The following is a 9,745-nucleotide window of genomic DNA, read 5'->3' on the forward strand; positions in this document are numbered from 1 at the left end:
AAAAACCAGGACAGTGATGATGACAGTAACACTGATCCTCCTCTCTGTCAGCTGTGGCTCCCAGCTCACCAGATAACTCATTACACACACACACACACACACACACACACACACACACACACACACACACACACACACACACACACACACACACACACACACACACACAAACACACACACACACACACACACACACACACACACACACACACACACACACACACACACACAGCTCACCTGATAACTCACTACACACTCCCACCCGGATCACTTTACGCACAAGGAACAAGGATATACCCATCAAGGATACCCACCCACCCCCCACCCCCCAGGTCACACACACACGCACACGCACACACACACACGCACGCACACACACACACCCTTAAAAGAGATTGGTTAAAAAAGTGACTAATCTCGTTGGTTGAGGCAATATTGGTCAAATTAACTGTGACATTGGTAACTATTAAACAAACAAATTGGTTATCTAACAACTAATATCATTGGTTAAGAACAAATTGGTTGATTTAACAAAGATATTGGTTAACTTTAATAACAGATTGGTTGAAAAATGACTAATATCATTGGTTAAGCAAATGTTAACTAAGAGATTGGTAACTGACGCAGGTCTGACGCTCAACGTCAAGTACGTAACTCTGCTTCTCAATTTTCTGACAAAGCCGCCATCTTGGTGCTGCAGGAAAGCCGTTTGAGATATTGGTGGAATTCAAACACTTTGTGAGGTAAGTTCGTTTATTTTCAATGTTTCGTTAATAATTTCAAGACAATGCCAAATATACAGTTAATAACGAAACGGTTTCTTGTTCAGGATGGTAATTTGCAATGAATTTGTCTTCAGACCATACCTCCGCTAACAGGCCACTATTATAACTACCGGTATGCTAACTTAGCCCTAGGTTGTTTTCACAACTTTGTTGGAAAGTTTGTGTTTTGTTAGAAACAAACTCTACGAAATGTACAATATAGATTTGCTCCGAAAGAGCTATAAAACTTGTCCAGTGGTGCCAAAACACCCATGTCAGAGTCAAGACCTAGCTAAATGTCCGCTAGCAACATAGCTATCAGTGGTTTCTGGAGGAGGGCCGAAGGGAGTGCTTCCCCGCCGGCCAGAGATTGTTTGCGCCGGCCTCTTCACCTGAAAGAGCTAGCGCTGCATGATGAGGTGGTTCGCTAGCAACAATTAGCTATAGTCTAACGGTTAAATCATGTTGCCTTTGTTGAGGGATGTTTGAAATAGCCCGACGTAGTCATAACTGAATATTGATTTCTTGTTAGAAACGAACACATTTTGGATATAATTTTGTTCTGAAGTTACAACATGCCAAGTTAGTGTTGTACAGTGTTTCCCCCAGAAAATTGGTTAGTCAAGGTGGTGAGGCTTCGAGTCTGTCCCTGGGGGGCGGCGTGGCGGGGGGGGGCGCCACTCGCGATGTCACGTTGGCGGGGTTTGATGTCACGCACGGCACGAATACTGTTTCGGGGGTTTGGGGGGGGGGGGTTGAATAATAACAAAGCTGTGTAGAACTGGAAAATATGTATTTATTGACCTGCCATATCAAAACTATTTACAGAAGCTGAAAAGAAAAATGTAACAAAAAGTGCAGTGCAGGTTGTTTACATTGACGAAAAAGAGAAACCAAATGGAGTGCAAAATTGACTGGCTACCTATGACTACCTATGGCACATTTTGCAAGTCTTGTCCTTGCAGGCCGTCCTTCTCGGTTTTTCAAAAAAGAGTTCCAGTGCCCTGTTGTAATTAAACCAGAGACGTTCTTAATGCAAAATTTGATTAAACTGCCCTACTGGTGGCCCATTTATGCTAATTCTTGGGTTGCTGCTGACGTCATAGTGCTGCCCCCTGGTGGTGATCTACCGCTGCTGGTGGACAACCTGGGCTTGGAGCCATTGAAACCCATTCAAAACTTCATTTTTTCGATCTGACACAGAATATTTTTAATTATACTTAAAGACACACCATTGGACTTGTTTAAAAGCTGAGAACCTCAGCTTTCCATAACTGAAAGCGGTATTTTCCTAGCATCTACCAATCCGAAGGTAGCCCACTTTAAGTGCGGAATTACTTTTCTAAAGATAGCGTTTTGTTTCCTTGGAAACGGACGCGGTTTATGTGTTACGCATGCGCTATTTGACTCGGTTTTGCACTATTATGGATGAATTTCTAATCTTGACATGTTAATGGACAATCTATGCGAATTTCATAATGTGTTTTTATGTGATATGGGAGTAAATGTGTTTACATCCCGTCTGGGATTTGTTAAACTAGCTGGCCCGCTAGTTAGCTAGCAAGTGCTAGGTCTCTACACTACATCATGTCAAAAGTGGAAAGATTTGCCGACACTCAAGGCTGTGGATATAATGAACTGGTTCTGTGAATGTTCTCAGAATGTTTTGCTTTGACAAATTGCTGATATTATAGCATTACATCCAAATCCTGGTGTTTCTTTGTTTATGCTTGGGCCATTGAGACAGATCGATTCTAATATCTATTACCAGAGAGAGTTTATTTCTGCTATTACTTACTTGCTAGCTAACTAGCGAACTAGCTAACAAATCCCAGACGGGCGTACTGTTAACACATTTTACTCCCATGTTACATAAAAACGCATTTTGAAACTCGCACAGATTGTCCATTAGAATGTCAAGATTAGAAATTCATCCATAGCTATTAATAATGCAAACCCGAGTCAAATAGCGTATGCGTAACACATAAACCGCGTCCGTTTCCAAGGAAACAAAACGCTATCTTTAGAAAAGTAATTCTGCACTTAAAGTAGGCTACCTTCGGATTGGTAGATGCTAGGAAAATACCGTTTTCAGGTATGGAAAGCTGAGGTTCTCAGCTTTTAAACAAGACCCATGGTGTGTCTTAAGGTCTAATTAAAAATATTCTGTCGAACATCGAACAAATGTACTTTTGAATGGGTTTCAATGGCTCCAAGCCAGGGTTGTCCACCATTTCAAATTCGCGCGCTCCAGTGAAGGGGCATTCTGACGTAACTGCAACCCAAACAGAGAGATTTTAGAATATTTCTGACCCAAATTAAAATTGTTTCAAAATATGGCCTCGAGGATGGACACACATGGCGTAGTAATAAATCCGACCACTAGGTGTCACAATTTAGTCCAACCGATGTTGTCCTAGTGCCTGCGCTTGAACATGCATTACAACTTTTTTTTTTTTTTACAAGTTTTTTTTTTTTTTTTTGCCCTCGGACGCATTTTTTTTTTATTTATTTTATTTTTTCAGGGAACGTAGCCAAGGCGGGGGTGGGGTTTAGTCAAGGCGGCCGCCTTGATAAGAAAGCGCTGGGGGAAAGCCTGTTGTAAGACTGTTGGCGCCAAAGTTAAGAGCTAGCTAAATGTCCGCTAGCAACATTAGAGCTAGCCAAACTGAATAATGAATCTCTTGTCCGCTAGCAACATTAGCTAGCTAAAGTCTTTTTTTTTGTTAGAAACGAACTCCCTTTGAGTATAATTATGCTCTGAAGATATCCAGTTAATGTACTTGAGCCAAAGTAAAACACAAATACCAGAGAGAAGAGCTAGCTAGAAGTTCGTTAGCAACATCAGCTTATCTTTTAGCTGACTCAGAAGCTTGAAGTAGCCACAACTTATGCCTGATTTTTATTGTTAGAAACGAACTCATTTTGACTATACACTTGCTCTGAAGTATGTTTTAACACATGTGCCTTTCCCTGTTCGTTGTGTAAAGGAAGTGAGTAAGTAAACTGATTCTGAACTTGTTATTGTGCACACAGTGTGCTGTTTTGTCCCATTCTGTTACTGCCAACTCTGTGGGCTGTTCTCTCTGTGGAGAAACCACTGTCAGCCATCAGATCGTGTTCTTTTCAATAAATAGGCATTACCTATTTGACAGATTTCTCCTGAAATAATGAGCCCAGAAACACCCAGATGTGTAGGGTGCTTTTTTTTTTGCTTAATCAAAGATGCTTAATTTGTATGGTTACTGCAATAAATATTTAGATTTCTTTGCCCATCCTTTTTGGATCTACTAGTAGGCCTAGTGATTTTAGAGGTCTTAACAAGTGGGCTATGCATCAGATTTCATTTCAAGTGATGAGTAAAATATCCAGAAAGATATATAATCTGTTCTTTTTGCCCTCTAGCTTAGCACACTGAATTCTTTGAGCCATCTGGTGTCAATCAGTGTGGGAAAATGATCAATGAAAACAATTTAAGAAATGCATCTTATAGATGTTTCATATTGTAGGCCTATTCAGCCTATTGTGTCATGGTGGTGTTATCATTTTTCAAACTTTATTTTTGTGTAATAATTAGGCATATTGATACATAATCATGTTCATGATTTGTGCTGTCTTGCTTTGCAGATGACAGAATATTGCTGAAGGATCCTACATAAGGCTGGCTGATTACACGGAGTGATTCCTCTGGTGTGGTGTACCTCAGAGAAATAAACACTGTTGCAAGAGGTGAGTTTAAGTTTATAAAGTCACACAAAACCTATCCATGTATTTTTAAAAAGTCAAAGTTCTAACTTGCTCTGTATTTCATGCTGTCAATATGAGATGCATACTAATGTTGTGTGTTATTATTGCAGCTGAGAAGATGGCCAAGATATCCTTATTGCTGGATGGTAGCTCTGGTCGTAGTGGACCATATCTGCAAATGCTTCTGAACATTGACAGAATTTCTAAAGGTTAGCAACCATTCGTAAATTTACACCACATGTATGTGTGTTTCAAATGTCTTAACAGTTTGAAGCACACACTGTTAATCAGAGATGCGTCCTGTTCATGCCGTGTGTTATTTTGAGAGGATAGTTAAGGAATAATGGCAGCTGCCTGGTTACAGTACATTGATCCCCTTTGTAGCACCATGTCTAAAAATGCTGAGAAAAATCAGTTTGTAAATGTAAGCATTTTTTTAATAACTCTGCACCAAATGTGTGTTTCAAATGTCTACTATCTAACAGTCTGAATAACACACTCATACATGACATGACCAATATGTTATGTGCTCGGAGCGACAGTTTACAAACGCACCCTTAGTGCCTTCTGCTGTTAGGCCAATGACACTGAGCCCACCGTTTCATTGATTGGAGTATTTGGGTTACATTTTGTCAATTTGTTGTATTTTCCAGGATCGTTGAGGAGGACTCCTCTATGCGTGACATCTTAGATTAGATTTAGATTTAATTTCAAGTGATGAGTAAAATATCCAGAAAGATAGATAATCTGCTCTTTTTGCCCTCCAGTTTAGCACACTGAATTCTTTGAGCCATCTGTTGTCAATCCGTCTGGGAAAATGATCAATGATATAAAACAAACAAACAAAAAAACATTTTACATGTATACAGACATGTATCTTTTAGATGTTTCATACTCTAGGCCTATTCATCATCATATTGTGTCGTGGTGGTGACGGTGTTATCATTTTTCATTATTTTCTTGTAATAATAAGGCCTATAAATGCATAATCATGTTCATGTTTTGTGCTGTCATGCTTTGCAGATGACTGAGAATATTACTGAAGGATCCTACATGGAAGCTGTCTGATTACACTGAGTGATTCCTCTGGTGTGGTGTACCTCAGAGAAAATAAACACTGTTGCAAGAGGTGAGTTTAAGTTCATGAATTCACACAAAACCAATCCATGTATTTTATAACAGTCAAAGTGCCAAACATGCTATGTATTTCATGCTGTCAATATGAGATGCAAATTAATGTTGTGTGTTGTGTGTTAATGTTGTGTGCAGGTGAGAAGATATCCTTATTGCTGGATGGTTGCTCTCTGGTCGTACTTGAGCCCCCTGGACCATGTCTGCAAATGCTTCTGAACATTGACAGAATTTCTAAAGGTTAGCAACCATTCACAAATGTACACCACATGTATGTGTGTTTCAAATGTCTTAACAGTTTGAACGACACACTGTTAATCAGAGATGCATCCTGTTCATCTTTTGTGTTATTTTGAGAGGATAGGTCGCCAGCGACCCTATTCACTTGCTGAAAATGCTTAAACACATAAAACAACATTGCTATGACATTACATAGAGCCATAACGCTGCACTACAGGGTTAAGGATGGCAGCTGCCTGGTTACAGTACATTGATCCCCTTTGTAGCACCATGTCTAAAAATACTGGGGAAAAAAAACAGTTTCTAAATGTACCGGTAAGCAAATTTTAATAAATCTGCACCAAATGTGTGTTTCAAATGTCTACTATCTAACAGTCTGAATAACACACTCGTACACAGTGGTGGACAAAGTAAAAGTACTTTTGTGGTGTAATTACAACAGTAGCACATGATATTACATTGCTGTTACACCGTTTGCTCCAGTATACCTACCTATTGAGATAGACTGTGTTATTACTGAAAAACAATAAAAACCTAACAAGAACCCACCACAAACTCAATCCAACCTGTGCAGAATCAGCTCATTGTAAGACAAGTACATTGGTCTACTTTTTACTCAGATAAGTTACCTGTGTTGGAAAGAAACTGTTAAAAAAAAAAACTTTTACTTTTACTTTGTCCACCACTGCTCATACATGACATTACCAATTGTTGTGTGCTCAGAGCGGCAGTTTACAAACGCACCCTTGGTGCCTTCTGCTGTTAGGCCTATGACACTGAGCCCACCGTTTCATTGATTGGAGTATTTGGGTTACATTTTCTCAATTTGTTGTATTTTTCAGGATCGCTGAGGACTCCCCCTCCATGCGTGACATCTTTGAGAAATTTCCACGCTTTCTGGAGATGCCAAGTTTGGTACGTCTGCCAGACATTTTTTTAACCTTTATTTAGAAAGAACAAGTCACGATATAGTTGTGTGCATTGTTGATTTTGGCTATACTTGGTGTTAATTAAGCTTCCAGATACTGCATGATTTATACCGTTCACTCAGTAGAGTAAAGCTTTCTATATAACCTGTTAAAACAGGGCGTTATAAATTTTGTGGTTACCAGAATGGCAATTACTGAGTCGCAGTGCATTACTAAAGGCCCTATGTTATGTCATAGTAGAGTAGTACTGGCAATTAACCTTTCAATGACTATTACAGCATGTTTCAGATGGTATGGCGTGCATTATGGGGCTAAGCACCATTGATGTATCTCTCTCTCTCTCTCTCTTTCTCTCTCTCTCTCAAATCTTAAAAATTATTTCAGACTGGAACCAACTTTGCATCCCTCGGCACTGACACTGAGAAGGTTTCAAGGACCCCACTACTAGGAGGCGAGAGTTTGACACGGCATTGTCATCACTGCCATGGATGACAACGTAACCATTCCTGTTGCTGATTGCCTGACTTGCGCAGTGACAAGCTTTTCATGCTCTACTGGGTGTGTAACTTGGCATATCCACCACAGTTTAACTCTGTTTTTGCCTCTTTTGAATATGTGTACGATATAACCATCTCAACCAACACGTGGGCCAAGGTACTGGAACATTTCTCACTTCAAGTTGCTCTGTAGTCACTGGACATTTTTTTAAACATCTACGCAGTCACCACCACTCCACACCATGTGCATTTTAATTACTTCTGATTCCACTGACATGCAGACTACATCCTATGCAATTTCAGGTAATTTACCTGGTACTGGAGAAACAGCATTGTATGCCATTCTAAGTGATACTTGCCTCGTTGTTTTGCAAAAATGTACTGTTCTTTGAATATAACTTAAAGTAAGATCATGTTGACTCTGAGGTTTTCTCCGGTTGTCAAGCACAACCTTAACGTTTTGTAAGTAAGTAATAGTCACAGGATATGCATGCATTTGTAATTTGAGCACAACCTTAACGTTTTGTAAGTAAGTAATAGTCACAGGATATGCATGCATTTGTAATTTGAATTTTCGTTGAAAACGGCTCACCAAGCATAAAATGTTACCTCTGCTTTTGATTTTTCTTTTTTTTTAAATGTCCCTTAATACCAGCCTGTCTTTTTGTTGTGTCCACACAACTTTACCATCATCAGTGTTGGGAAGGAACAGATTGCTGTAAGTTACTGTATCCCCATCCTTTCAGATCAGTGCTTTAAAGCCTTTTGAAATTAAATTGTTAATAAACTTTGTGAAAACAAACTCAAATCTTGGTAATTGGTTATGATTGATATAGCTTTGAAACTGTTAATTTGAAGTGTAGTAATTGCAGTGTCCATCTAACCAAGCAAATCGGTTAAAATTTTAACCAATATCTGTGTCGGACACATATTAATCGAACAAATTGGTCAAAACAACCATTGGGGGATTGGTACATTTTTGACTTATAAAGATTGGTTAAACATAACCAATATATTGGTCAAAACAACCGATATGGAATTGGTTAGTTTTTTAACCGATCTAGATTGGTTGAAATTTTAACTAAAGTCTAATCGGTTATTTTGACTAATATTTCTCTCGGACACATATTAATCGAACAGATCGGTTAAAAACTACTAATTTTTTGTTTATTTTAACCAATCTTTTTTAAGAGTGCAGAAACACACGCACACACCCATAAACACACACACACACACACACACACATAGACCACACACACGCACACACACACACACACACACACACACACACAAAGAGAGCAAAGAGTTGCCCAATACTGTTCAATTTCTGCCCTAATAGGGGGCTTGTCCTTTAGGAGACAGAGATGTCATATCTATCCATAGAGACTACTGGACCTATTATTCTGGTATTTCTTCTTCTGTAGCTCACGACACATTTGTAGACAAGGGGAACAGGAGGGGTGAGAGAGCGCACTCTTGTGGCGAGCCTGTGGAGGAGCAAAGCTAACTGGACAAAACTCCATTCACCCTGACTTTCTAGTAGGCTCCTAGTGCAGATGGGGTCGCCGGCGGGCCTACTGACTATTTGCTGAAAATTCTCAACTAGGCCTACATCATAACAACATTGCTACGACAGTACAGAGAGCCTTAAGTAATAGATTAAGACATAGCCATCAACCTTCACCGTTTTCCCAGTTTATCTCTGGCTTGTAGATGTAGTCTAAAGGGGGATTCATACTTGGCGTGACTGGCGCTACCCTCCTTCATACTTCACTCGCGACGATGGCGCGCGCCGTCACGTGACCCAAAATGACGTCACACGCCGTGGCGCGAGCTGCCGTGGCGCGAGTTCGTGCACCCCACATTTTTTGTAACTTGGCGTGCGCCACCAGCGACCATGTAGGCAGACAAAGCAGGAGTTGCGAAGAGAGGCTACAGCTAGGCTACTGTAGGCTACTACAGAATGGATTCTGCATCATTTTGAGGATAATAAAATGTCCTAGAGAGTTATTTTATCTTCTCCCTTAAATGTTGTTCAGTGAAACAATTGTTTACTTTGTTCAGAAGCACATTGTGTTCGGCGATCTATTTATATATTTATATTCTGCCGCCAGAACAATGCTCTCACATGGTCTTGGAATGATCTGGCAATGTAGGCTACAACAAAAATCTATGTTTCAATGTGGTAAGTCACAAGTCAGACGTTCAGTAGCCCTACAGCAGCCGTGTTTGGCTTTCTATTTTATACATCCGTGGAACCCACGCTGCGAGTTACGAAAGATACTGCAGTTTCTCTCATGAACAGCAGAGGGCACTTCCGAAAATGCGAGCGAAAGCCTGTTTGAAGTATGAATAGTCTGGCGCAAGTGATGACGTCATTGATGGTTCTCGCGCCAAACGCGCCAAAGTGCGCACGTGAAGTATGCAGAGCCCTTAA

The 9,745-nt window shown here is 40.1% G+C and overlaps 1 long non-coding RNA gene across 1 annotated transcript; it reads left to right on the forward strand.

Annotated features, from left to right (window-relative positions):
- Window positions 1-404: 404 nt before the first annotated feature.
- LOC134450709 (uncharacterized) lies at window positions 405-8,116 on the forward strand. The gene is made up of 7 exons (XR_010035148.1): window positions 405-743; window positions 4,392-4,493; window positions 4,622-4,720; window positions 5,535-5,640; window positions 5,781-5,882; window positions 6,725-6,797; window positions 7,196-8,116. It is a non-coding gene; the product is annotated as an uncharacterized LOC134450709 (long non-coding RNA).
- The last annotated feature ends 1,629 nt before the right edge of the window (window positions 8,117-9,745 follow it).

This window comes from Engraulis encrasicolus, chromosome 6 (genome assembly GCF_034702125.1).
Source record: "Engraulis encrasicolus isolate BLACKSEA-1 chromosome 6, IST_EnEncr_1.0, whole genome shotgun sequence".
Lineage (NCBI taxonomy): Eukaryota > Metazoa > Chordata > Actinopteri > Clupeiformes > Engraulidae > Engraulis > Engraulis encrasicolus.